Source organism: Bidens hawaiensis, unplaced genomic scaffold (genome assembly GCF_021521415.1).
Source record: "Bidens hawaiensis isolate Kalapana, Puna unplaced genomic scaffold, B.hawaiensis_p1.1 tig00065582_1, whole genome shotgun sequence".
Lineage (NCBI taxonomy): Eukaryota > Viridiplantae > Streptophyta > Magnoliopsida > Asterales > Asteraceae > Bidens > Bidens hawaiensis.
Window position 1 is genome coordinate 18,870 of NW_027501686.1, and position 27,672 is coordinate 46,541.

The 27,672-nt window shown below is 41.7% G+C and overlaps 1 pseudogene; it reads left to right on the forward strand.

Annotated features, from left to right (window-relative positions):
• The first annotated feature begins 508 nt into the window (after positions 1-508).
• LOC143604534 (glucan endo-1,3-beta-glucosidase 14-like) lies at positions 509-21,019 on the forward strand (annotated as a pseudogene).
• Positions 21,020-27,672: the final 6,653 nt, after the last annotated feature.

A 27,672-nucleotide genomic window follows, 5' to 3' on the forward strand; every position in this document is an offset into this window, starting at 1 on the left:
CTCAATGGCTTTTAAACGGATTATAAATCTCAATCTTATTTATTTGTGAAACTCTATTATCATTAAACCTTAAGTATATTATATATAACTCACTTATAATAAATAAAATTAAAATAAAAAAATATATAAATATTATAAATGAAAGATGAAATAACCCCGTAATACGGGATATAAAACCTAGTTTCTTATTAAAGAAAAATACTAAACAAGTTATTAATTTGTTAACTACGATTACTTTTATATGAAGAAAGTGATGTTCATGAAACAATAAAATAGGTATTGTTAAAAAGGGGGCTTGTCTTTTAGACAACTACTTAAGAGGAAAGATAGCCAGCCTCCAACCTCAAAATCAAGGCAACCTGTTACATCTTCTCATTACCCTTCAATTTCTATTTTCTAACAAGTAAAGTAAAGAATTCCGACTGCAAAAACCATTTATACGTACATAATATATGTACCACCTTAATTCCTCTCCTCTCTCTAAATCTTTCTTTGTCTCTCTAAACATATGGAAATTTGTCTTAGAACAGCTTTTATTGTGCAATGTGTTTTGGGAATCCTTCATTCTTTATCAGGTTTGTTTGATTTTTTTATGGGGTCCTCTAATTCAGTTATGATAACATGGCTTTGGTAAAGCTATAGGGTATGATCAAATGGTGGGAAAGAATGGCCGGTTCAATGTTGCATGTGAACGGTGAGAATGGTCGGATTAATGTAATACCGCGCCTCTCCATTCATCCATGCATGGCGTTGTGAGAATGGTCCCAACCGTCACGACCATTCTGGCAATTCTTCTCCATCATCTACGTGACAGATTTCTATTGGTTTAAGCTTTTTATTTTTATTTTTTAGTATTGAAAATGTATTAAACGATGATTTTAACATATGTTGAATCGTGAAGAAGCTGATAGACAGCGAATGGTGTATAGCGCATAGCTTAGCATAACCCAACTAAAATCAATGTTTTTGTAATCGGTCAGGTTCTTACGGCCACTTTACTGGTCTGACTGGTTTAATAAACCGGATGACGTATTAAATAATTTAAAATTTTGAATATATAGATATATAACAAATTTAAAATAAAGTATTTTATAGATTTACTTTTACTTTTGTTTGAGTTAATAAAATATAAAACTTTATATAGATAAAATATAAAGTTTACAATAGTAAATTGATTATTAAATGGTAGTTTTAAAAAAATATTCTTTTAAATTAGGTCAAAACAGTTGTTTTCAGTTAAACTTATGTTGGTTTTGCATGTTCTTTTTGTTGTTTGTCACAGGATTTGGATTTGTTGAATCTCTCGGTATAAATTACGGTCAAGTTGGCAACAATTTGCCACCACCAGACAAAGTTCTCGTTCTTCTGAAAACACTAAGAATCACAAAAACTCGAATTTACGACACAAATCCGGACATATTAACCGCATTCGCAGGTTCGGGTGTTGAACTCATTGTAACGGTGGAGAACGACATGTTAGCAACGTTAATAGACCCACAACATCGTTACAATGGGTGACTACGCATATAAAACCATTCGTCCCAGCTACAAAAATAACAGGAATCGCGGTTGGAAATGAAGTATTCACTGGCGATGACATGACACTAGTGGATAATTTGGTTCCAGCCATGGTTAGTATTCAACGAGCCTTGACTCAGTTAGGGTTGCAACAATATATACAAGTGTCCACACCTTCGTCGTTAGCGGTTCTAGCTAACTCGTACCCCCATCCGAAGGGACGTTTACGCCCGAGCTCACAACAATAATGACACAACTTTTACAATTTCTTTCAACTACAAGATCACCATTTTGGATCAATGCATACCCTTATTTTGCTTATAAAGATAGTCCGGATAAAATATCTTTAGATTACGCACTTTTCAACCCTAATTCGGGAATGATTGATCCGCATACTAATTTGCATTACGACAACATGTTGTATGCTCAAGTAGACGCGGTTATATTTGCAATGGCGCGGTTAGGGTATGGTGGGATCGAGGTTCGGATTTCTGAGACCGGGTGGCCATCAAAAGGTGATCCTAATGAAGTTGGTGCAACACCACAAAATGCTGCCATTTATAATAGGAATTTGGTCAAAAGACAATTGAGTGGTGAAGGGACACCTTTAAGGCCTAAAATGCGGCTTGAAATTTACTTGTTTGCTTTGTTTAACGAGGATATGAAGCCCGGTCCGACGTCCGAGAGGAACTATGGGTTGTATCAACCTGAAGAGGTAGGTCCCAGCAGAGCCCAGTTGGACCTGCAAGACTCACCTTGAAAAGGAACGTCTGTGCAGTTGAACCCGCAAGACTCCTTAACGGACGTCTGCGCGGTTGAACCCGCAAGACTTAACTTAAAGGGACGTCTGCGCAGAGACCAACTGGATCCGCAGGACCCACCACGCTCAGAGACGTGACGTCCTTACGCACAGTACGCAAGCTGTTCAAGCAGGAAAAGCCTCCCAATTGTGAAGTACTCCGCCTGTTCCCGCAGTAGCGGATACTAGCCATCAGGGAAGGCTACCCGCGCAGCAAGGCTACATGCACAAGGCACTTAACTCTCATAATAATTCAGTAATGTCACCTGAAGGAGGAATGAGCAAAGCCGGGAACACTCCCGCACAAAGCCGGGAAAACTCCCGCCAAATGAGCCAGTCCGTACGATACTGGAGGATCTTTTGTACTGTACCTGACGAGGTATGGACAAAAGATCTGACCAAATATACGACAGCTCACTGACAACAGTATGACGAGCAGCATGCTCTTGTACTGTATGTCACTATTAGCCGCTGCCTACTCACCAACCTGTCAGAGCACGTGCATAGCCTGCAGTTGGTGGAACAGGAATAGTACACAGCCGGCCTGGTCACTATCAGCCGCTGCCTACCCACCAACCACCAGCATGGCATGTGCGTAGCACACAGTTGGCAGAACAGGAACACTATTCAGCCGGCTGTACCTTCTTGGAAACCTACCTTCGGCTATAAATACTCCAACACTTTGGAATGGTATTATCTTATCTCATATCTCATATCTAGATATATTACCTGATATCTGCTCTAGCAATCTCTTAATATACACTTATATTTAAGAGCAATCTAGTCTGATTCTCACGCCGGAGGGTGGTCACAAGGAGGTACCCCCCCCCCTTCTCAGTGACGAGCTCACGGTGTCTGTTTTGCAGGTTATCAGAAGAACCATCTTCGCCGGATCTAACCCCTCGTGGGAAACATCTACTTAACCCCCAGATTATCCGTAATCTGCCCGGGGTCGGTTAGTGTTTCTTCATTGGCGCCATCCGTGCATAAAAGCTAGAACTTCATTCTTTTTCAGTTTTCTCAAAACTTCTGGAAAGATGGTTAAAGAAACCCCGGTAACCACAACCCCAGCTACTGGGGGGAATACCGGCGACTACACAGTTTTTACGAACACTACCCCGGTTACCCAAGCCGGGGCAAGTGCAGTAAATTTTACGAACACTACCCCAGTTACTCGAGCTGAGGCAAGTGCAGTAAATAATCTTTCACTGGGATTCACCGATACCCAGTTAGAGAGACTCCCATGGCCAAAGGCTCCAATAATCAGAGAGCGTCACAACGCTGATCAGAGCAAATTCTGTGACTTCCACAGGACAAGAGGCCACAACACCGAGTAATGCGTAGACTTGAAGGATATCATCGAAGCATTTGTCAGAGATGGGACGCTCACGCACCTCGTGGCGTAATGAACGCTGAGCCAGCTAATGCGTGTAGAACCCCAGTTGGGGAAAACACGAATAAAACTGCAGCTTCAATGTTGGAGACTACATACTGCGTAAACAACGAGATCCCGAACCAGGTGCATATCGGCTCGATGGCACTCCCATCCCAACAACATGGAAGGGGGCTCAATTACACAGTTTGCATGTAGATCAATTCCAAACTTGTAAAGAAAAGGCCCAGAGCCACTTCTAATGGAAATGATTCTCCTTAGAACATTGATGCTGATGGTCTTACATTTATACTTATGAACTTTCCACACTGATATGCCGGTCTTCACCGCATACATAAGTGGGGAAGTAAGTCGTTGCGTGTGGAAGGCGGCTAAACCCGCATAAACACAAAAAACGGCAAACCTTCACGCAGGTCAGTCATAGGTAAAGTTTGGTCATCCCACTAAATGAAAGTGCCGGTCTTAGCCGCACAAATCATGATAGAGGAAACCGAACAAACCTATTGACAACCACGCGTCGAACGGTTAATTTATTCAACACTGATATGCCGGTTTTCACCGCATAAATAAGTGTAAAGAAATCGTTGCGTGTGGACGGCGGCAAAACCCGCGTAAACACAATAAACGGAAAACCTTCACGCAGGACAGTTATAGGTAAAGTTAGGTGATCCCACTAAATGAAAGTGCCGGTCCTAACCGCACAAATCATGATAGAGGAAACCGAACTAACCTATTGAAAACCGCGCGTCGAACGGTTAACTTACTAAACACTAAGAAAATTTCTAACGAGAAGATAAGGAAAACCTCTACGCAGGTCAGATATAGGTAAAGTTTAGCCATCCTACTTAGTGCAAGTGACGGTCTTACCCGCACAATCACGAAGGAGGAAGCAAAACTTCAACCTATTATCTACCACGTTCAAAGGTTAACTTATTCTAAAAACTTAGAAAATTTCTGACGAAAAGATGAGGAAAACCTCCACGCAGGTCAGATATAGGTAAAGTTTAGCCATCCTACTAAGTGCAAGTGACGGTCTTACCCGCACAATCATGAAGGAGGAAGCAAAACTTCAACCTATTATCTACCACGTTCAAAGGTTAACTTATTCAAAACACTTGGAAAATTGCTAAGTTAAACTAAAGTATGCATGAGAAAGTCAACGTTTACAAAGGAAGTCATCCAGTGAAAGTAGCGGTCCTACCCGCACAATGATTTATATTCCTTAAATAATTCAAGTATTACAAGAATGGCCGGGTAACTGTAACACCCCGACCAAAGGCGGATTATACATCGGGGCGCCACATATTGTTTCATTACTCGTGACACTATTGGGTGTCAATATTTAATAAATACATTCATTCGCGCACGCGCAGGGTAAACACAAGATAACATAAATCATCATAAATCAATATATTATAAATCATAATAATAAAACAGCAATAACTTGTCTTGATACATTTTAATCTAGGTCCAAAATAAAGAAAACTTCCTAGGTGTCCACAAGCTCCAAAACAGCTACTGCAAACATGAACATGTGTTAAAATAAACGTCAAACACTTGCGTGTTGGTGAGAAATCAAGTTTAATACAATACATAGATAACAATAAATCTGCGCGCAACATGTGTATGTCTGGTTTTCAACAAGGGTGTAATCTGATCGGGACCAACTCTAAGATTCATAAGACTGCCAGTGCTCACAATTGAGCTCACAAACAAGACAAACTGTGCATGTGTAAACAAAAGAGAAAATCATAAACGATAGTTCTCCCGTGTTCATCTAATGGTACCATGAGAACTGCGGAATAGACCGACAAGACGGTTAATGATCCACACATACAAATAAACAGCCAAGTCTACGTCCTCAACACATGGGATACTGCGCGACTAAAGTTCATAAACAGTTTAAGACTCTAAGTTTGTATGAACACATGAACATCCCAAAACATTAAAAGCAAAAAGGGATTAGGTACGAGATTACTCACTTGATAAAGATGCGGTGAAAGATAATGCAAGAACCAACTTTAAACAAGTACAAGTTAACCTATAAATAAGATTATTGTTTTAATGATTGGTTTTAAGTCTTGATTATAAGTTTGCATAAGTAAATTATTATATATAATATATATATATATATTACCGGAAGAGCAGGACAGAACAGGGAGGAAGACGGAGGCAGAGAGGGAGACGGCAGAGAGAGCAAGGAGCAAGAGAACAGGAGAGATTAAGTGTTTTGTGTGTGTAGTGTTAAAATATTATTATTATTTATAGAGAAACCCTAGGGAACACAATCCCTAGAAAAGGGGAAAAAGATCTCAAAAAGCAAAAGATTCCAAAAGCAAAAGATATCAAAAGATATGGCAGCAGGGAAAAAGAGAAAAAGCTGACAGGGAACAGTAAAAAGGCATGGGCAGGTCAGTTAAAGGTACTGGTCAAGCATGGCAAAAGCAGATCTCAAAAGATAATGTCAGTCACTTTTTCTGCCAACCAATGGGGTTGGTGCGCATGCTGCGCCGAAAGTAACTTTTCAGACATAAAGCAGATTAGGTCAACGGCTCAAAAGATAAGACAACACAAAAGCAAACGGCTAGATTAAACAGAAGAAAACTCAAAGGTTAAACGCGAGAAAGCTCGAGCGCGAGCGCGAAGGCAGACAGAACTAACCTTAACGCGTCGCGGAAAGAACTTCATTTCTAAGCGCGCCGCGGGAAGAATCACATTTCTTAGCGCGCCGCGGGAGGAACTAAAATTCCTAGCGCGCCGCGGGAAGAACTATAATTCTTCGCGCGTCGAGGGATGAACTACGATTCTTAGCGCGCTGCGAGAAGAACTACAATCCTTAGCGCGTCGCGGGAAGAACTACCGTTCTTAGCGCGCTGCGAGAAGAATTACAATTCTTAGCGCGCTGCGAGAAGAGTTCGTCTCGCGTATCGCTGTAACAGGTGGTCTTCACGCAGGATTCCTTGTAAGGGGTCTGGCGCGTGGAGCTGCGCAGACAACCTTAGGCGGGAAGGAACAAAGGACAAGCAAAGAGTTAGAAGAAAAAGAGGGAAACAAGGCTTAAGGGCGGGACGGCGACAAGAGGGAAAAGAAGGCGGAAAGAGAGAAGGAGAGGGACGGGACGGCGGAAAGAAAGAGAGAGAAAGAGGCGGGAAGGAAAAGTATATTATTATTAAAAGTAAAATATAAGTATAAATATTAAATCATAAAAGAAAGAGATCGGGTCAGAGAAACGGGTACCTGGGTCGGGTCGGATCGGGGCAGATGTCACAGTCTCCCCTACTTTAAGAAATTTCGTCCCGAAATTTATCTCGAAGTAGGTTGCGCAGAGAACAGGTGCGGGTACTTGATCTTCATTTGATCTTCCCTTTCCCATGTAAACTCGGCTCCGCGCTTGGACTCCCAGCGAACTTTCAAGATAGGGATGCGACTGCGCTTGGTTTGCTTAACCTCGCGATCCATAATCTCAACAGGCTTCTCAACGAAATGCATAGATTCATCAACTTGAACTTCATCAAGTGGAATGTGAAGGTTCTCGTCAGCTAAACACTTCTTGAGATTGGATACATGGAACGTTGGATGCACATTACTGAGCGCGGGCGGCAGGTCAAGTCTGTAGGCAACTTTTCCCACACGCGCGAGAATCTTGAATGGACCAACATAACGAGGAGCAAGCTTACCTTTCTTCCCAAAGCGGACAACACCCTTCCAGGGCGACACTTTGAGGAGAACAAGATCACCAACTTGAAATTCGAGAGGCTTCCGCCTACGATCTGCGTAACTCTTCTGTCGGCTTCTGGCAGTCAGCAGATGATCACGGATCTTGGCGATTTTATCGGTTGTCTCTTGAACAAGTTCGGGTCCTGTGATTTGAGCTTCTCCCACTTCGCTCCAACAAATCGGGGAGCGGCACTTACGACCGTAAAGTGCTTCAAATGGGGCCATACCAATACTGGAATGATAGCTGTTATTATAAGAGAACTCGATCAAAGGCAGGTGCGAATCCCAATTACCTCCAAAATCAAGAACACAAGATCGGAGCATATCCTCAAGAGTTTGAATAGTTCGCTCAGACTGACCGTCAGTCTGAGGATGATATGCCGTACTCATGTCCAAGCGAGTTCCTAGCGCAGATTGGAGAGATTTCCAAAAGCGAGATATAAAACGGCCATCGCGATCGGATATGATGCTCAAAGGAGTACCATGACGGCAAACAATTTCCTTGACATACAGCTGCGCGAGTTGCTCAACACGGTAGTTTTCACGAATGGGCAGGAAGTGAGCAGACTTAGTCAAACGATCCACTATTACCCAAATGCTATCATGTTTGCTTGCTGTCAAAGGTAACTTGGTAATAAAGTCCATCGCTACACATTCCCATTTCCACGTAGGAATTTCTGGTTGTTCGAGCAAACCAGATGGGCGTTGGTGTTCAGCTTTTACTTTAGAACAAGTCAGACATTTAGCTACGAACACAGCAATATCCTTTTTCATACCGGGCCACCAATAAGTAATGCGCAAATCCTTGTACATCTTATCAGCGCCAGGATGAATAGAATACCGAGATTTGTGCGCTTCACTCAGGATATCAGCGCGAAGATTCTCATCAAAGGGAATCCAGATGCGATTAAGATAGCAGAGAATTCCACTCAGATTGGGCACAAAATGCGCTTCCGCGCCACACGCTAACTCGGCGCGAAGGTTACCATTACTGATGGATGCGCGCTGCGCGTCACGAATACGCGATTCAAGGTTGCTTTGAATCGGCGCGAAGTGAAGCTGGGTGCGCGGCAAGATACAGTTAAGTTGGCAGGGTTTTCGGCTGAGCGCATCGGCTACCACATTAGCCTTACCAGGATGATACCGGATCTCACAATCGTAATCGCTGATGAGTTCGTTCCATCGGCGTTGCCTCATGTTGAGTTCCTTTTGATCAAAGATATGCTGAAGGCTTTTATGGTCAGTGTAGAGGATACACTTAGTGCCATAAAGGTAGTGTCTCCAGATCTTCAAGGCAAAAACAACTGCACCAAGTTCGAGGTCGTGAGTTGTATAATTCTTTTCATGAACCTTAAGTTGCCTTGATGCGTAAGCGATAACCTTGCCTCGTTGCATAAGAACACAACCGAGACCTTGGTTGGATGCATCGCAATACACGACAAAATCATCATTACCCTCAGGTAACGCAAGAACAGGAGCTTCACACAACAATTGCTTGAGCGTCAGAAAGGCTTCTTCTTGCTTCGAGCCCCAAATATACGGTTTACCTTTGTGCGTTAGAGCTGTTAAAGGCAAAGCGATTTTCGAGAAGTTCGAAATGAAGCGCCGGTAATAACCAGCTAAGCCTAGAAAGGAACGGATCTCGGTAGGAGAGGATGGCGTAATCCAGTTCTTGATTGCCTCAATTTTGGATGGGTCGACATGGATACCCATCTTGTTGACAACATGGCCAAGAAACTGTACTTCATCAGACCAGAATTCACACTTGGAAAGCTTGGCAAAGAGCTGCTCGGCTCTAAGCTTTTGCAACACCAATCGGAGATGTTGCTCATGCTCGGCCTTGGTCTTAGAATACACCAGAACATCATCGATAAACACGATCACGAATTTATCCAGGAAGGGCCTACACACCCGATTCATTAGATCCATGAAAACGGCGGGTGCGTTGGTTAGACCGAAGGACATGACCAAGAATTCAAAATGGCCATAACGAGTTCGAAAAGCAGTCTTCGGAACATCTTCATCGCGGATGCGCAACTGGTGATAACCAGAGCGGAGATCAATCTTGGAGAAACAAGAGGCACCTTGGAGTTGATCGAAGAGGTCGTCAATACGCGGTAAAGGATACCGGTTTTAAATGGTGAGTTTGTTCAACTCGCGGTAATCAATACACATGCGAAACGATCCATCTTTCTTTTTAACGAACAACACCGGAGCACCCCAGGGCGAAGAGCTAGGGCGAATGAATCCTTTAGCAGTCAACTCTTGAAGTTGGCTTGCCAATTCTTGCATCTCAGCGGGTGCAAGACGATAAGGAGATTTAGCTACGGGGGAAGCACCAGGGACAAGATCAACACGAAACTCGACTTCACGAGCGGGAGGGATACCAGGAAGATCATCAGGAAAAACTTCAGGGAAATCACGCACAACAGGGATATCGCGAAGCTTCTCTTCTTCAGCAGGTTTAACCACATGAGCTAAGAATGCAATACACCTTTTCCGCATGAGCCTTCGGGCTTCGGCGCAAGACATAAGTTTAAGACCACTGGAGGGTTTTTCGCCGTAGATATGAAGATCACCATTTTCTCGAGGTATGCGAACCATCTTCTTGGCGCAAATAACTTCGGCGCGATTATTCGAGAGCCAGTCCATACCAATAATGACATCAAAGCTTCCAAGAGGCATGGGGATGAGGTCGATCAGAAAATCGTTTTCGTTAAGGTTAAGCGTACAATCCTTGATCACAGAGTTTATTAAAATAGTTTCACCATTAGCCAATTCAACTGAAAAATCTTCTTTTAAGTTATCGCGCGGTCGCGCAAGCTTCTGCTCAAAGGCGCGAGAGATAAAACTTCGATCGGCGCCAGTATCAAAAAGTACAGAAGCATAAAATCCGTTAAGCAAAAATGTACCATTAACTACGTCATTATTCGCTTGCGCTTGGTGCGCGGTTATGTTAAAAGCTCGTCCACGCGTCACTTGGTTCGAAATCTGGTTCACCGGATTCGCTTGTGTGATTTGCACTTGTAGTCTCGGGCACGCGTTCCGGAAATGACTGGGATCACCGCAGTTAAAGCACGATCTGGGTCGTGGGTTTTGGTAGGTTGGTTGTGGGTTCTGCGGGTAGACTGGTGGTGTTGGCGCAATTGGATTGGCGGGAAGGACTCTACAGTTTTCAGCAGTGTGACCAGTACGGCCACATCGGTTACAAAGTCGACACGGGGTTTGGGTTGTGTGGTGAAATCTACAGGTTGGGCAAAAGGGATGGTTTCCTGTGTAAGGTTTCTTAGTTGGCGGGGCAGGGAGTGCTGGATTGGTTAAGGCATAGTTGTGGACTACAGGAGGTGTTGGGTAGGCTGACAGGGGTTGAGGGGCGTATGCTAGAGGTTGGTAAGCGGGTTGCTGGACTATGGGCGGGTTGGTAAGCGCATAGGCTTTGCGCCTGCGCTTGAGGTTGTTACGGTTTGAGGGTTCGGGTTTGGTTTCTGTTGGTTCAGGGGCAGTCTTGGTGAGTTTGGTCTTTTCTGTTCCCCGCAGGAACAGGGTTCCTGCTCTGACATGGTTGTCGCTGAGCACAGCGGCCAACTCAATGGCGTCAGAGAGGGTTACTGGGTTTCTGGCCCATACAGAATCTTGAATTTCCATGGGGAGACCCCCAAGGAATTTCTCTATGGCTCGGCGGGAAGGGGTAACAAGGTGAGGGACAAGCAGGCTTAGTTCATGGAAGCGCGTCGCGTACTCGCGCGCTTCACCGCTGTATTGCTTCAAGTTCCAGAATTCTTCCTCCAGGCGCTTAACTTCGTTGGGAGGGCAGAATTCTCGCGTCAGAATTTCCTTAAATTCCTCCCAGAGCATGCTGGAAGCAGCTTCTGCGCCACGCGCATGAGCTACTCCATTCCACCATGTAAGCGCTCTAGATTCCAGGACACTGGAAGCATATAGGGTTCGTCTGTCTGAGGGGCATTGGGTGTGGAGGAAAGCGTTTTCTATTTTCTCAAGCCACTGGAGTATCACGGTGGCTCCTTCAAGACCTGTGAACTTTGGAGGGTTACCCGCGTTAAAGGACTTAATGTTGTAACCAGAGGTGTTGGTATTGTTTTGGCTCAAAGCTTGGGCTATTGCGGCGGCCATTTCCTGGGAACGTTGCTGTCTACGCATGCGCGAGGCTTCTCTTCTCTGAAATCGGCGAGATAGCGGAGGCATTCTATAAAAGTTTTAATTTTAGTTAATATCTTGGTTTTATCGCAAAGTATAACTTTATAAAGCTTGGTTTCGCAGAGTTAGATACTATCAAAAGTTAAAGTAGATTAAATGACCATAAATGCAGACTTAATAAAGGTAACAAATTCGAATCAAGAAATCGACGATTCACGTATCACCATGACTTTCCGAATTCCCAATTTAAAATATACGAGCAAACGAGTATTGGAGATTGACGATTCATGTATCACCATGACTTTTCAATCCTCAATATAAAATATACAAGAAAATGAGTATTGGAGGTTGACAATTCATGTATCACCATGACTTTTCAAGTCTCCAACCTCAGAACATAATCGTAAATGGAAATTGAAAATCAACTATTCATGTATCACCATGACTTTTCGGATTTTCAAATCCAACAAACGAATATGTAAGTAAAATCAATAAAAATCGAAATTCAACAAAAATCGAAATATCGCGGAGTAGAACATAAAATCATATACCGCGCAAGCGCGAGCATATTCATAAATAACGAGTAATTAACAATAAGCGCGCAAACATGAGATTTCTCTCATGCGCGAGAAGGGACTCTTAGGTATTCTAGGCCGTTACGTCTAACCACCTATCCTAAAGTCAACGAGCTCTGATACCAATCTGTAACACCCCGACCAAAGGCGGATTATACATCGGGGCGCCACATATTGTTTCATTACTCGTGACACTATTGGGTGTCAATATTTAATAAATACATTCATTCGCGCACGCGCAGGGTAAACACAAGATAACATAAATCATCATAAATCAATATATTATAAATCATAATAATAAAACAGCAATAACTTGTCTTGATACATTTTAATCTAGGTCCAAAATAAAGAAAACTTCCTAGGTGTCCACAAGCTCCAAAACAGCTACTGCAAACCTGAACATGTGTTAAAATAAACGTCAAACACTTGCGTGTTGGTGAGAAATCAAGTTTAATACAATACATAGATAACAATAAATCTGCGCGCAACATGTGTATGTCTGGTTTTCAACAAGGGTGTAATCTGATCGGGACCAACTCTAAGATTCATAAGACTGCCAGTGCTCACAATTGAGCTCACAAACAAGACAAACTGTGCATGTGTAAACAAAAGAGAAAATCATAAACGATAGTTCTCCCGTGTTCATCTAATGGTACCATGAGAACTGCGGAATAGACCGACAAGACGGTTAATGATCCACACATACAAATAAACAGCCAAGTCTACGTCCTCAACACATGGGATACTGCGCGACTAAAGTTCATAAACAGTTTAAGACTCTAAGTTTGTATGAACACATGAACATCCCAAAACATTAAAAGCAAAAAGGGATTAGGTACGAGATTACTCACTTGATAAAGATGCGGTGAAAGATAATGCAAGAACCAACTTTAAACAAGTACAAGTTAACCTATAAATAAGATTATTGTTTTAATGATTGGTTTTAAGTCTTGATTATAAGTTTGCATAAGTAAATTATTATATATAATATATATATATATATTACCGGAAGAGCAGGACAGAACAGGGAGGAAGACGGAGGCAGAGAGGGAGACGGCAGAGAGAGCAAGGAGCAAGAGAACAGGAGAGATTAAGTGTTTTGTGTGTGTAGTGTTAAAATATTATTATTATTTATAGAGAAACCCTAGGGAACACAATCCCTAGAAAAGGGGAAAAAGATCTCAAAAAGCAAAAGATTCCAAAAGCAAAAGATATCAAAAGATATGGCAGCAGGGAAAAAGAGAAAAAGCTGACAGGGAACAGTAAAAAGGCATGGGCAGGTCAGTTAAAGGTACTGGTCAAGCATGGCAAAAGCAGATCTCAAAAGATAATGTCAGTCACTTTTTCTGCCAACCAATGGGGTTGGTGCGCATGCTGCGCCGAAAGTAACTTTTCAGACATAAAGCAGATTAGGTCAACGGCTCAAAAGATAAGACAACACAAAAGCAAACGGCTAGATTAAACAGAAGAAAACTCAAAGGTTAAACGCGAGAAAGCTCGAGCGCGAGCGCTAAGGCAGACAGAACTAACCTTAACGCGTCGCGGAAAGAACTTCATTTCTAAGCGCGCCGCGGGAAGAATCACATTTCTTAGCGCGCCGCGGGAGGAACTAAAATTCCTAGCGCGCCGCGGGAAGAACTATAATTCTTCGCGCGTCGAGGGATGAACTACGATTCTTAGCGCGCTGCGAGAAGAACTACAATCCTTAGCGCGTCGCGGGAAGAACTACCGTTCTTAGCGCGCTGCGAGAAGAATTACAATTCTTAGCGCGCTGCGAGAAGAGTTCGTCTCGCGTATCGCTGTAACAGGTGGTCTTCACGCAGGATTCCTTGTAAGGGGTCTGGCGCGTGGAGCTGCGCAGACAACCTTAGGCGGGAAGGAACAAAGGACAAGCAAAGAGTTAGAAGAAAAAGAGGGAAACAAGGCTTAAGGGCGGGACGGCGACAAGAGGGAAAAGAAGGCGGAAAGAGAGAAGGAGAGGGACGGGACGGCGGAAAGAAAGAGAGAGAAAGAGGCGGGAAGGAAAAGTATATTATTATTAAAAGTAAAATATAAGTATAAATATTAAATCATAAAAGAAAGAGATCGGGTCAGAGAAACGGGTACCTGGGTCGGGTCGGATCGGGGCAGATGTCACAGTATCTACCCGCCTACAAGAATATAAATCTATACAATGTAAACCTATCCTAATAGTGGGAAGGGATCTAAGGGTTCTAGCTTCAGGACCACTCCCTCCAAACCCACTTGTACCCGCACCATCACTCGGCTGTGGCGGTTCAAGGAAGGTCTTAAGAATGGTAGCCCATCATCAGCAGCAGCAACTTCGTTAACCATCTCCACCACCGGATGCGGGAAGGTGGCATACTGGTTCACTGCTTGGTCATATACGGCTTCAGTATCCACATCATATAAAGGTAAGTTGGAAGGCGGGATGCCCTTCTCAACGAACCCTAGACCAAGCAGGAAGCCAGCCTTCTCCCCATCATCATGAGAAGCGTTGAGGGCTGCGCTCATGGCATCGTCGTATGATGTGTCCGTGAAGACCCGATGCACAACCTACAAAACAAAATACAAGTATCATAACCTTTTCTAAGAACAAAGAAAAGCGTAAAGATATTATGAAATTACGCATACCTGAGACAACGCTTCTCGAAGAAGCCATTCCTTGGCAACCAGAGCCTCCTGGAGGGCAGCTTGAGCTTGGTTACGGGCGCGTTCGGCTTCACTTTTGTTAAGGTTGGCGAACAACACTTCCTTAGCAGCAGCCTCTTCAACGCCCTTTAGCTTCCGCTCAGTGTGGTCAAGCACGCCCCTCTGGTCCAAGATCTCTTGGAGCTTCTTGGCGTCTTCCATAGCCAAGGCATCATGAGCCTGCTGGAGCCTCTCTAGCTTGGCTTTAAGCTCCTCATTCTCAATGCGTAGAGGCTCGGCAACAGCTTCAGCCTTGGTGGCCCTCTCAGTTGCGTTCCGTGCAGTTTCCTTAGCCAGCCGAAGCTGTTCGTTAACAGCTTGGGCAGCCTTGGAACGGGCCTCGAGCCGGGTCTGAACTTCAACCTCGAGGGCCTTGAAGGCCTTCTCCTTTTCCGCAGCCACTGCGGTAAGCCTCTTGTTCTCCTCCCGGACAGCCCGCGCCTGAGCTACTTCTTGGATGCGAGCTGCTTTTAACTTGTCGTTTTCACGACAGAGCAGCTCGACCCGCGGCTACATCCGGGCCAGGAGAATCCGAAGCTCATTGGTTAGCCTACCCTCCTGGTAGCTAGCCATTGCTTCCCCCAACGCACCACTGGGAGCTGCGTGACGAGCCCACTCCACGCACTCCACAGGCGAGCGAAGGGTTGTTCCTCGGCGGATGTTCCATCGTGGAACATACACTTCATTGGAATCCGACACTGCAAAAAAACAAAAAGTAGTTAGGAAAAGATGATATATATATATATAAAAAAAAAGATGCCAAAAGAACCCTACGCACCTGTAGGGTCGACAACAGGCCGGTAGCCGCCGAACCCATCACCTGAACCTAACGGATATCCATCCAAGAGGTCAGGCAGATGGGAAGGAGGCACAAACTGGCTTGAAGCCCCAGACATACCTGCTGAACCGGCCGGTGGCGAGATAGTTGCCGGCGCGGGAGGCACGGTCGAAGCCGCTGCAGTGGAAACCAACGGAGGTGAACTCACCGGAGGTGAACTCACAACCGTGGCCGGGGCTGCGGAAGAATCCGCAAAAACACTCACCGCCGGCTCAGTGAAAGATTTAGTAAATATGGCAGTGCCAGCCGGCGGAGATGTTATCACAGTTGGAACAGTTGGCTCAACCGGGTGAGCAACCGAACCAACTGAAGCAGGCGCAGTCGCCTAGGTCATCGCCTCAGGTAGGTTGACCAAGCCTACCGTCATGGGTCCGGAGGTGCTCCTCCCCGCTCCACCCTGGAATGCGGTAGCATCCACGCCTGCACAAAGAAGATATATAAGTATAATGGCGGAAAGCTATGCAGTTAAAGTAAAGGAAAATTGTACTTATGGGTTTTCTTGAGCCTAAAGGTTCTGGCAGGCGGGGACGAACCCGATGGAGCCGGCCTCTTCACGCCGCTCACCGTCGTTACACTGGGCTGCCCGGAGGTGACAGCCGTTTCAACCTCCGGAGCAGTGGTCTCAACACCACCTGGGTTCCCCACCGCCTCTTCACTCTCGGTCTCTGACTCAAACCGACTCACCGGATGGGCAGTGGAGGCAACATTCGCCTTGCCCTTCCCGCCAGCAGCCTTCTTTTTCCGCACCAACAAAGGACGATCTGCGGATTCCTCATCAGAAGATGACAGAATTAGAGGAATTCCAGCAGAGGTTTCAGCATTGAGAGGGCGAGGGTTAAATAACTCCTTACCTGGGCGCGTGGCGCTCAGAATCGGGTGGCCCGGCGGGTAGACCTCCACAAACCGATCCCTCGTTTGCTCCAAGATGGGCAACTCGTTCTCATCGAGAGCACGAGTACCCATCCGAGCGGGACCATCAGCCTCCCGCGGATGCAGGAGCGACTGCAAGTCATTCCCCTCTGAAATAAAAAAAAAGAAACAGTTAGAAGAAAAACCAAAATCAACAAGCAAGACAGAGCATACCGTAAGGGATAAAGTTCAAACCGTATTCGATGACAATGGGAACCTGTGGCGCCTCAGCCCCAGCATCCTTCCACACTCGGCTCATACCGAGCATCACCATCCCAGACTCCGGAAAGCGGTACACCGGAGTCTGGATCTGGGAGATCTTGGCGAACCATTCCGCCTCCTGATAGTTGGGGGCGTGAAGGGCGGGGAGAGCTCTCCCGTTCTTAAACGTCATCGCTATCGGGACGACGCGAGCGGAGATATAAAAAAACTCCCTCTTCCACGACCGAAGACTGCGCTCGGTTGCGCAGATCTTCAGACCCTTGATCCGATTGACCAAGGTATACCACCCCTGGATGCACCTCCAAGAATAGAAGGTCATCAGGCGGTCAACATGGGGCTCCACGCCCAGAATGAGGCACACCCACTCAAAGTGGCGGATCTTGGCGATCGCCATCGGGTGTACCTCCGTCAGATGCACACCGTGCCTCTCCAAGACACGGTATACAAACTTCGTCAATGGGAACCTGAGATTCCCATAAACGAAGAATGCAGCATACACCCCTATTTTGCCTTTGGGGGCATCGTACACCGTCTGGTGTGGCTCTGGAAACTCAGGCTCGAACGGCTCGAGCATGAACTTCCGGACGATGTACTTAAAAAGCTCAGTGGGAAGAGCACACTGGCATTCGCCAGCAGTGCTCTTATTATCAGACGTAGACGTCGGGATCTCGACGTGCACGTCAGATTCCTCGGCAGCCGCTTCAAAATCGTGAGTAGAAGACATGGTTTGGAGGTAAAGAAGAGCGATTTCAGGAGAATGCTTGGCAGAAAGTATCCGCCGGAAATCGTTTACAAGAAGAAGAGAAGAGTGAAGGTGTGGATTGAGATGCACCCTCTCCCCCTTTATATACTCATCGCAATTAATGCGATGAATTTAATGCGGAAGAGAGAGAAATCGCAGGTGCAATGAAACTATGACACGTGGCAAAGAGCAAGCTGGCAACAGCTGTTGAAAGGACGCGTGCCATTAATTTCGCGGCCACGCGCCCGAAAAATCGCGCCCATGCGCCTGAAAAAGCGTCTGGAATGACCATATACTGTCACGTCGCCATAACTTCTTGCACGTTGTGCAGCTGTCAGAAGAAACCGTCAGACCATGCTGACGTCCCTTCAACAGGTCAGACTGTTCTTATCCTTTCACCAACTCTTCGAATTTCAAAAACGAAATTCAAAGAAAAAAAAACAAAAAAAATCAAAAAGATTCAAAAGTAAGCGGGAATATACCCCTTACCTTGGCAACCAAGTAACTATAAGACAGGTACGAGTACAGTGTTAAGGCAAAACCCTTCACATACTTAGCACCTGTAGGGAATTGAAGCCAAGAATACCTCGGCAACCAAGTAACTATAAGACGGGTGCGGGTACAGTGTCAAGGCAAAACCCTTCACATACTTAGCACCCGCAGGGAATTGAAGCCAGGAATACCTTGGAAGTAAAGTAGCTATAAGACGAGTGCGGGTACAGTGTCAAGGCAAAACCCTTCACATACCTAGCACTCCGCAGGGAATTGAAACCAAGAAGGATCTTCTGGGCCATGCTTGCGGAAACGGGAATGACATCCCCGCATAGCGGGAACGTCGAGAACTAGATTGTTTGAAGCTCCAAGATGGAATTGGTTGTTTAACATAATTGATCACTATGTTCAAAACTACCAAAACCTCATGGAGAATCTACACAAGAGGTACTCAACGCTCCTGACTTGCGAGGAGGTTACAGACCTACCCGCATCATACCCAAAGATCAAGCAGAACAGTGGGAAATTCTGCGTGACATTAGGACTTCCGCGAGAAGAATCCCCATGGAAAACCTTAAAATTAAACCCTTTTCAAAACCCCTTGCTTAAGTCCAAAAGTTCACCTCACTTATTAACAATTCATGAGAAGAACATTGGACTGGGGGGACTTGAAGAGGTAGGTCCCAGCAGAGCCCAGTTGGACCCGCAAGACTCACCTTGAAAAGGGACGTCTGCGCAGTTGAACCCGCAAGACTCCTTAACGGACGTCTGCGCGGTTGAACCCGCAAGACTTAACTTAAAGGGACGTCTGCGCAGAGACCAACTGGATCCGCAGGACCCACCACGCTCAGAGACGTGACGTCCTTACGCACAGTACGCAAGCTGTTCAAGCAGGAAAAGCCTCCCAATGGTGAAGTACTCCGCCTGTTCCCGCAGTAGCGGATACTAGCTATCAGGGAAGGCTACCCGCGCAGCAAGGCTACATGCACAAGGCACTTAACTCTCATAATAATTCAGTAATGTCACCTGAAGAAGGAATGAGCAAAGCCGGGAACACTCCCGCACAAAGCCGGGAAAACTCCCGCCAAAAGAGCCAGTCCATACGATACTGGAGGATCTTTTGTACTGTACCTGACGAGGTATGGACAAAAGATCTGACCAAAGATACGACAGCTCACTGACAACAGTATGACGAGCAGCATGCTCTTGTACTGTATGTCACTATTAGCCGCTGCCTACTCACCAACCTGTCAGAGCACGTGCATAGCCTGCAGTTGGTGGAACAGGAATAGTACACAGCCGGCCTGGTCACTATCAGCCGCTGCCTACCCACCAACCACCAGCATGGCATGTGCGTAGCCCACAGTTGGCAGAACATGAATACTCCAACACCTTGGAATGGTATTATCTTATCTCATATCTCATATCTAGATATATTACCTGATATCTGCTCTAGCAATCTCTTAATATACACTTATATTTAAGAGCAATCTAGTCTGATTCTCACGCCGGAGGGTGGTCACAAGGAGGTACCCCCCCTTCTCAGTGACGAGCTCACGGTGTCTGTTTTGCAGGTTATCAGAAGAACCATCTTCGCCGGATCTAACCCCTCGTGGGAAACATCTACTTAACCCCCAGATTATCCGTAATCTGCCCGGGGTCGGTTAGTGTTTCTTCACAACCCGATGGATCTCTGGCTTATAATGTCGGGTTGTCGGCTTTTTCAACAAGTACGACAACCCCATCAACATCAGCATCGAAGTCCCCAACAACGTCGACGCCTTGGTCGTCTTTCTCGTTTACTTCCACAGCTTCAAATGTTAGTATTTATTAATATTATCTTACTGTAGACCGGTAGATATAAAAGGAACACAAACTTTATAATAAAGTTAAGCGTAGCAATTTATAGAGCAAAGAATATTCAACTACGCAAACAAAGGTATCTTGTTTGTAAGTAAATTGTTTTCTACAAGGTATCTTGCAAAATAATACGAATTCTCATACTACTTAATTTATGTTCTAGTATTATATTGTAATTTTTCAAAATTTTTCAGATTTTTTTTTTTTTGCAATTAAAAAAAATCTCAGCTTTGTCTAATTTTTTCAATTTTTTTAAAAATATTTTGCAATGTCAAACTATTTAAAATTAAAAAAAACCTACATAATATGCTATTCAAATAAAATATCTAGGATTAAAACAATAAGAAAACTTTAGTGGCCTAATTAGAACAAAATATTTTATAAGTTATCTGATTGAAAACAATTTCAAAACTTAGTTACTGTTTTATAGAGTAATCCCTATTCATTTTAAACCTTGTATCTATTGTCTTTACATTTTAGCATGCACTTTTAATTTTGAATTATAATTTGTAAGAAAATGTAAATAAATATAATGCGTTATATTTAACTATATAAATTATAAAATATAAACTACTTATTTTTATTTATTAATTTTTTAATACTTGAAGAAGGGTCACATTTATTTTGTAACCATCCTTCCAAAATCACATCAGTTTATATAAAATGTTCTTGGTTAAAAAATATTGAATATGAATTATACACATTTTATTGTTTTAACATGAAATATCATAATTTTATATCAAATTTAATATTATGCATGTTAAGTTTCTGCAGTGTCTGAATAATTATACTTTACACTTTGTGCTTTTCTTGGTGCTCTATAGAATCGATCTGATATGCATGTGAGCACCTACAAAACAACTACATTAAACATGTCATAGTTTTTTTTAACTAAACTTTCATTAAAGAACAACACGTCATACTTTTCCAATAAAATATGATCGACACATGTCGGCATTGCATGATTAAACATCCTAGATCCATCTCATATGTCGTTGTAACATAATTATATACGTTTTATATTTGATATAGATGGAAAGAGCTGCCGATCGTCACCAACGTTTAGTGTGCTGGATTTCGGTCTTGTTGGTGGCAATGGCCATTTAGATGGTGCCATTTTAACCAGTTTGTAAGCGGCTAATTATGTATGTAATACATGGAACGCACTTAATTTGGCCTTTTGAGCTTCATAATCATCCACGACATTGATATGTGCCAATACGCATGTGTTCTTCTTATGCTCTGACGGTCTCGATTTGTTTTCTTTCAAGCTAATTATTTTTTTGTGATGATCACGCGGTTTCACAGAAAATTTAATTAATTGGTAGTTAGAGAAATTGTTACCAAGCTCGTTAGTTAAAAGGGAAGATTAGTATGATTAATGTATGTATTTATTCTTATATTATTATATTTATGTATCAATGAAAAAATATTATAAAGATATTCAGAAGTTTATTGTGATTGGATACAAGGAAAGGTTGTTACTTTGGACGTGGAATCCATGACTGTTTGCATATAAAATCCGTAAATCATAAAGGTTTATGGCGATAATAATTAGGCATGTATTTGGGTTTTAATGTTTTATTTAAACACACACGTCCGTGCTACGCTCATGCTTCGATCTCACAAGTTTGCATGATGAGAACGAGCATGAAGAATTATTTATTTAATATATAAATATACAACCGTATAAACAATATTTTTACAATGAAACAATTTCAAATATACTCTACACAACCACAATACTATGCACAACATGACTTCACCATCTTTATGCGATGAAACGAACATTTTATTCACGCAATGAAAACGATGGTAGGGATATTATTCAATAGGAGCATACATCACATCCAAAAACAAGACAAATGGGCTTAAATTGAGATCATGAAGGTGCACACAATCGTGATAGCCGACTTCTTTTGGTGAAAACTCGGTATTTGTTGACATATAATTTAAGGTGACGATTTCTTCAGAACGTAAGAAAAAACGACAAGAGTAAGTGTTCATAAATTCTACCAATGTCTCATTAGGCTGTATAGTAAGAATTAACTAATTAAGTACTTACGTAAACCAATATGGAGTGGCATCCAACAATTTCTCAATACCTAAACTCTATGTTTTGCCTGAAATAAGAGGCGCACGAAGTTAAAAATAAGTTTCACTTCATGCTTTTGGTAGCTTGATCGGACGCAATAAGAGTGGACAAATATGAGGTCAATACATTCGAAGTGATCACTTCTTATCGCTCATATTGCACATGCCCCAATCGTCACCATTCATCATTGCCATCCTTTCCTTGAGTCACCTTTCAAATCTTCTTTCACTTTTGAGGTTTAAACAATTAAACGCATGAATCTTTTTTGATAAAGAATCCACACATGATTAAAGAAAATGACAACTTTCAGGAAATACGTATGATATTTTTTTAAAAAAAAAAAATTTGGATATCTTTAAGCTTTTGCAGGGGCGGACCTGTCTTGAGGACAGGGGTATTGGCCGCAAGTGTAAATTTCTTATTTTTTGGTCGTTTTTTGTATTATGTTACCCCTGAAAAAATATAGTGCTACCCCTCTTAATAGCCCTAAACCAAGCGAGTGTATTTTTTGTCGGATTCTAGCGTACTTAATCGGCCAAAAACAGGCCAGAAACTCGCCGAAACATTGAAGAAAAAGGTAGAAAGAAGATGAAGCAGAAAGAAGATACAAAAAACCAAAAAACTTAATTTTGATTATTTAAAAGAGATAAAATGATGTATAACACTGCTCAAAGATAGTAAAAGGCTGAGTATGTTGTCAAAAAATATTATATGTTTACTTTGCTGTTAAAGTATATGCTCATTAGTCCTTTAACTTTTCAAATAGCTCGGATAAAACTTGAACTTTTTAAAATAGTTTTAATTTTAAAGTTTTTTATAATCATGTAATCAATTTCTGTAGTTATCTTTTACTTTTTTTTATTTTGCTTTTCATATTTTTTATAAAAATATTTGAACCTGTTATGAGACAATAATATTCTTAGACATAGTTATTCAAAAATTAAATATTGTATTCCTTTTAATTAGGTGTGCTTTTCTCTTTTCTTATACCCTTTTTATTTGCATTTTGCGTCTAGACCCTAGGCAAGGTTTATGTGCCTAGCGTCTTTGATAACTATGGCCCTAAACCTATTGCTAGTTATTATCCTAATCAAATAGACGATATAAGAATTGTGTATCTTGTTAAAAAGTTTTTCAACAATAAGGTCATAACTTTAAACGAACAGACTATTCTGGTGGTCGAAAGCGTTTTAATGTAAAATAGTTTGCTAAATATAACTTGCTGGTGTATAGCGCTAAACAAGAAAAAACATATTGGTTATGTTGTTACTTGTTTAATGAAAGTGTTGGTAATCAAGATGGAAGAGTGGCTTTGTAAGTGAAGGTTTTTGTAATTGTGGTAAACCGGGTGCTTTAAAAGAACATGTTGGATCACTTAACAGTTTTTACAATAAGACGGGGCCAAAATGTGACAATTAAACAAAAAGCTTTCAAAAACCGAAGAAAAGAAATCTATTAGCTTGTTCGGTATGTGTTTAAATTTATTTATTATCGTGTTTCAATTTTTGTTTCGTTTGCATTGTACGAAATACAGTAAAAAAAAAATTTAAACGTTATCCCTGCAATTTTGGTCTAGATCCGTCACTGAGCTTTTGTATAGCTATACCTTTTAATTTACTGAGTTTAAATAAAAAATGTCGTTTTTAAAATAATATAAACTTTAAATTACTTTAAAGTTGTTTTAATTAGTTATATTGTAATTAGTAACTTAAAACTAGATTTAATCATCTCAAAAAAAAGTTTAAACAGTTATGTATATTTTAAGTCTATACCTTGTAGTCGCTCATCATGCTTATAGCTATTTTCTTAATTAGTGTGTTTATTTTGCGCGCTGTGCGAAGAACTTTGTAACGGGCTCGAGTTTTTAAGCACGGATATACAAACACATCATAATGATGTTTGGTTCATTTATACATATATAAACATGTTAACTTAGTCGTTTTATTAGTTTAGTTTAGGAACTTTGGTACTTCATACATGTTTATTGTGTTTTAGGTCACAGGTACTTAACGCGCTTAATTTGGACCTGTACGAGCATGGAATGAAGACCCGGGATGTCCAGTATGTGAATCAAAACATTTATATGGACTTGCTGACTAAAGTGACCCATCGTGTAGCGCGATGGGTGTTGAAGGTGGGGCATCGCGCTACGTGATGCCCTGTAATTTACTGGCGTTGACTTTGGTCCATCACGTAGCGAGATGGACCAGACCATCGCGCTACGCGATGGTCCCCAGAATCGTGAAAGTTAGGGTTTGAGTTTATATTTCGTTTTGACGACCCTAGACGCCATTATTCACTATCCAGACGATTTTTAGAGCAGCAAGGAGGAGAACCATTTATCCGAATCATCTCAAGGCCCCGTACATGATCCTATCCATCATAACCGAAGCCCGAGAGATGCCGAGACGCGGCTAGATCCTTCGAGTCATACCCGGGATGTATAGTTTGTAATCTTTCAGTTATTTCTCATGTACTAGAACGGTTGATTGTAATTATCTTGATGTTAATCTATGAGTATTGATGTCTAGTATTATTGTGCACAACGTCAGTTTAGGTTTATTTCGATCAGAACGATTAGTGTGCCAGTTGCTATGATAATTGCTTATAGGATTATTTTGACTTGTTAATTGTGAGAAAGCATACTGTTTGCCCTTAGTTGAGTCACACTGGCAGGGACCGTTTGATAACCAGTGCCGTGTGTTAGCGAGCGTGGATGCCTAAGGGTTAACCGGTTAGTCAGTCTGTAGTTGACACAGGATCTGTTAAGTTGCATGAGATTGTTGTTTGATTGCTTACTTGGATTCCCGGGTGTGATTTAGATTGACTGAATCTTGAGTACTTGTTTGTTTCTTATACAACTAAATTGTTTGCTAGTGTGATCAGCACTTTGATAGAATTCACTTCATAATGTTAGGAATCGTTTACACTTTACACTGACCACATACTCCTCGTGGTTCGACACCCTACTTACCCTGACTAGTTTAAGGTGATTAGGACACTAATTTATATTGTTTTTTACTAGATAGCGACAGTCTAGCATCACATAACAACTATCAATTCGATACCAAAAAATGTTCTAACTATAAAAAAAACTTGGTTGGTATCTGTTCGGCTCATTACGGTATCGGTGTGGTACTGCACTCACTATATAGCTTCTAATAAAAAAATTATATTATATTGCGAATACAATTTCTTTTTCAAAGAAACTTATATAATTTATTGTGAATACACATTCATTTTAACGGCGCGACATAGATGAAATAAACATATCGTAACAACATACTAAAAAATCTAAAACTTTGTATGGTGGCCATTAAAAAATATCAGTAACTTATACATATATATAATAACAGATTAGGTAACAAATTAAAACCATGAATACTTTAGGGGTGGGGGGGGTGGTGGTTAAACAAAGTTTAGCAAAAGAGAATGTTTGAGATTAAATTACAACAGTTTAGAACCTTGAGAAGGCTAATTTATAAAAAGTTAAAAACGGAGGGACCAAAAATAGCAAAAGCTTGAACCTATAAAAGACGAAATTCCAAAAATACCCCTTAATACTATAGCTTACAGTTTCCTTTTATATATAGGTTAATGATAAAGAAAAAACACTTTTATTTAACATGCGAATCGAAAGAAACACTAGATTAATTATGCTAATGTTTTATGTTGCGGTTTTTAAGTATAGCGTAACAATAATTATTGTATTTCTTTGTTATAGTGTAATAAAGTTGTAGTTTAATATTTTCAACACTTACACAGAAATAAAATAAAATAATTATCATAACAATAATTTAATTGAGGATGTTTTCATGTATGCTTTCGTTGTCTCGAGAGTAAAATTTTGAAAGTTATAGGACCACATTTTACAAGATTGTGGTGCTGATGGGTTGGATTCCGATTTTGCGTTGGATTGTTTGCTTAGCTCCATTCCTGATCTTGATCTCGGCGGGTTCGCAAATAAGCACACTGCCACCCTTAAAGCCCAAGATTCTAATAGTAATATTGTCCAAAGTTGCTAGATAGCGGTGTTAAAATATCTTCAGGCTCCCCATGCTCAAGATTTCTTGACCGTCATCCCCATCGAAAGGTTAGGGCCATCATACGTCAGCAGTGGAGTACCGGGCTATTCTTATATATCGTTTAATGATCATCATGTTCCCAGTAGATGAGCCATGACCAGTTTGTCGTAACGTTTGTTTAGATACTTTTGGTGAGCATGTGGTTCATTGCAAGTAGCTACCGGGTTTAAATATAGACATGATTTGGTCAGGAATATCTTTTGTGATTGTTAAACGAGCTGAGATCTCGGTAAAAAAAAAGAGGATCCCGTGAATTTCCTATCGGATCCACGTGAAGGGATGTCTACTCTCCGGCCAGCGGACGTTCTTGTGTTTGGATGGGCCATGGGGGGAGCATGCTTGTGTGGATCTTACTGGAGTGTCCCCCTTGTCGGGCTTAGGGACACCAGGTTTGTTGCCAGGCAGGTTTTGTTAAAGGCAGAATCCGGAAAATTTGCAAAGCACGAAAAGGCTTGTGCCGAGAATCAACATGTTTTTATTCTTTTTGCTTTTGATACATTTGAGTCCCTTGTCCCATATGTTGTTACGTTTCTAAAAGGAGTTCAGGGGGTCGTGAACGGTAACATGTCGAAGCCAGAGAAATGTAACATTGTTTTATGTAGGATTAGATTTGTCATTCAATTATGGGTTGTGACACAGCTTATTGCTCGCTTACCTGCCTAGCTGTCTCTCTATTATAATTAGATTATTTTGTAAAATTATTAATTAATATTAACATACTGTTTCTCACACTTTACACGTTAAAACTGTTGTATTTAATTTTAACAAATTGACGTGAAATGAACAATAGTAGCTTATTTTTATATTTATAAGTTTTGTTTTATCTCTTTTAAATGATGAAAGTAGAATCTTACATGATTAAATTAGTATTTCTTGTAATGTGAAAGGGTATGGGACACTATCACTGTTACCATAAATTACGGTGTCTTTACTATTGTTATACTTTTAAGTTGTTAAAAATATAGGAAAAGAAAGGATTGAAGAATAGAAAAAAAGAAAGAGTTAAATCTATCCTGATGCTATATCCTTTTATCTTTCGTTAGGGCTGAGTATGGTTTAATTCGGTTCGGTTATTAGGCGAAGTCGAAATCGAGTCATTGGTTTTCTAATACACAAACCGATTGGTTTTTGGTTTTTCTGCTTCGATTCGGTTATAGTCGTTTTCTTTTTTAATTATGTGTAAACATTGAAAAAAAAATTAAAAAGTGATAATGATAATTTTAAGTTTGTGAGAATGTATTAGAATACCACATATATATTGAATTCAAAAGGACAAAAATAGGTACGCGTTATGTGGAGCCATGCATATACAAATTTGCTAGAGTAGTAGAGTCTAAAATTCAACAAAGTAGTTCATCAAAAAACACTAAAAGTTTAGTTCATTCTTCTTTCATCATCATTCATCTTAAAAGTTTAGTCTCAGTCTTCATCATCTTCATAATATGCATCACCATCAATTGGTTCACTTTTTTAAAGTGGATAACCAAACCTAAATCGAAAATTATGTTTTTCAACAAAACAAAAAAATAAGCGTTCATTAATGCTTTGGTTCTATTTTTTCGGTTAATTCGGTTTGGCTCG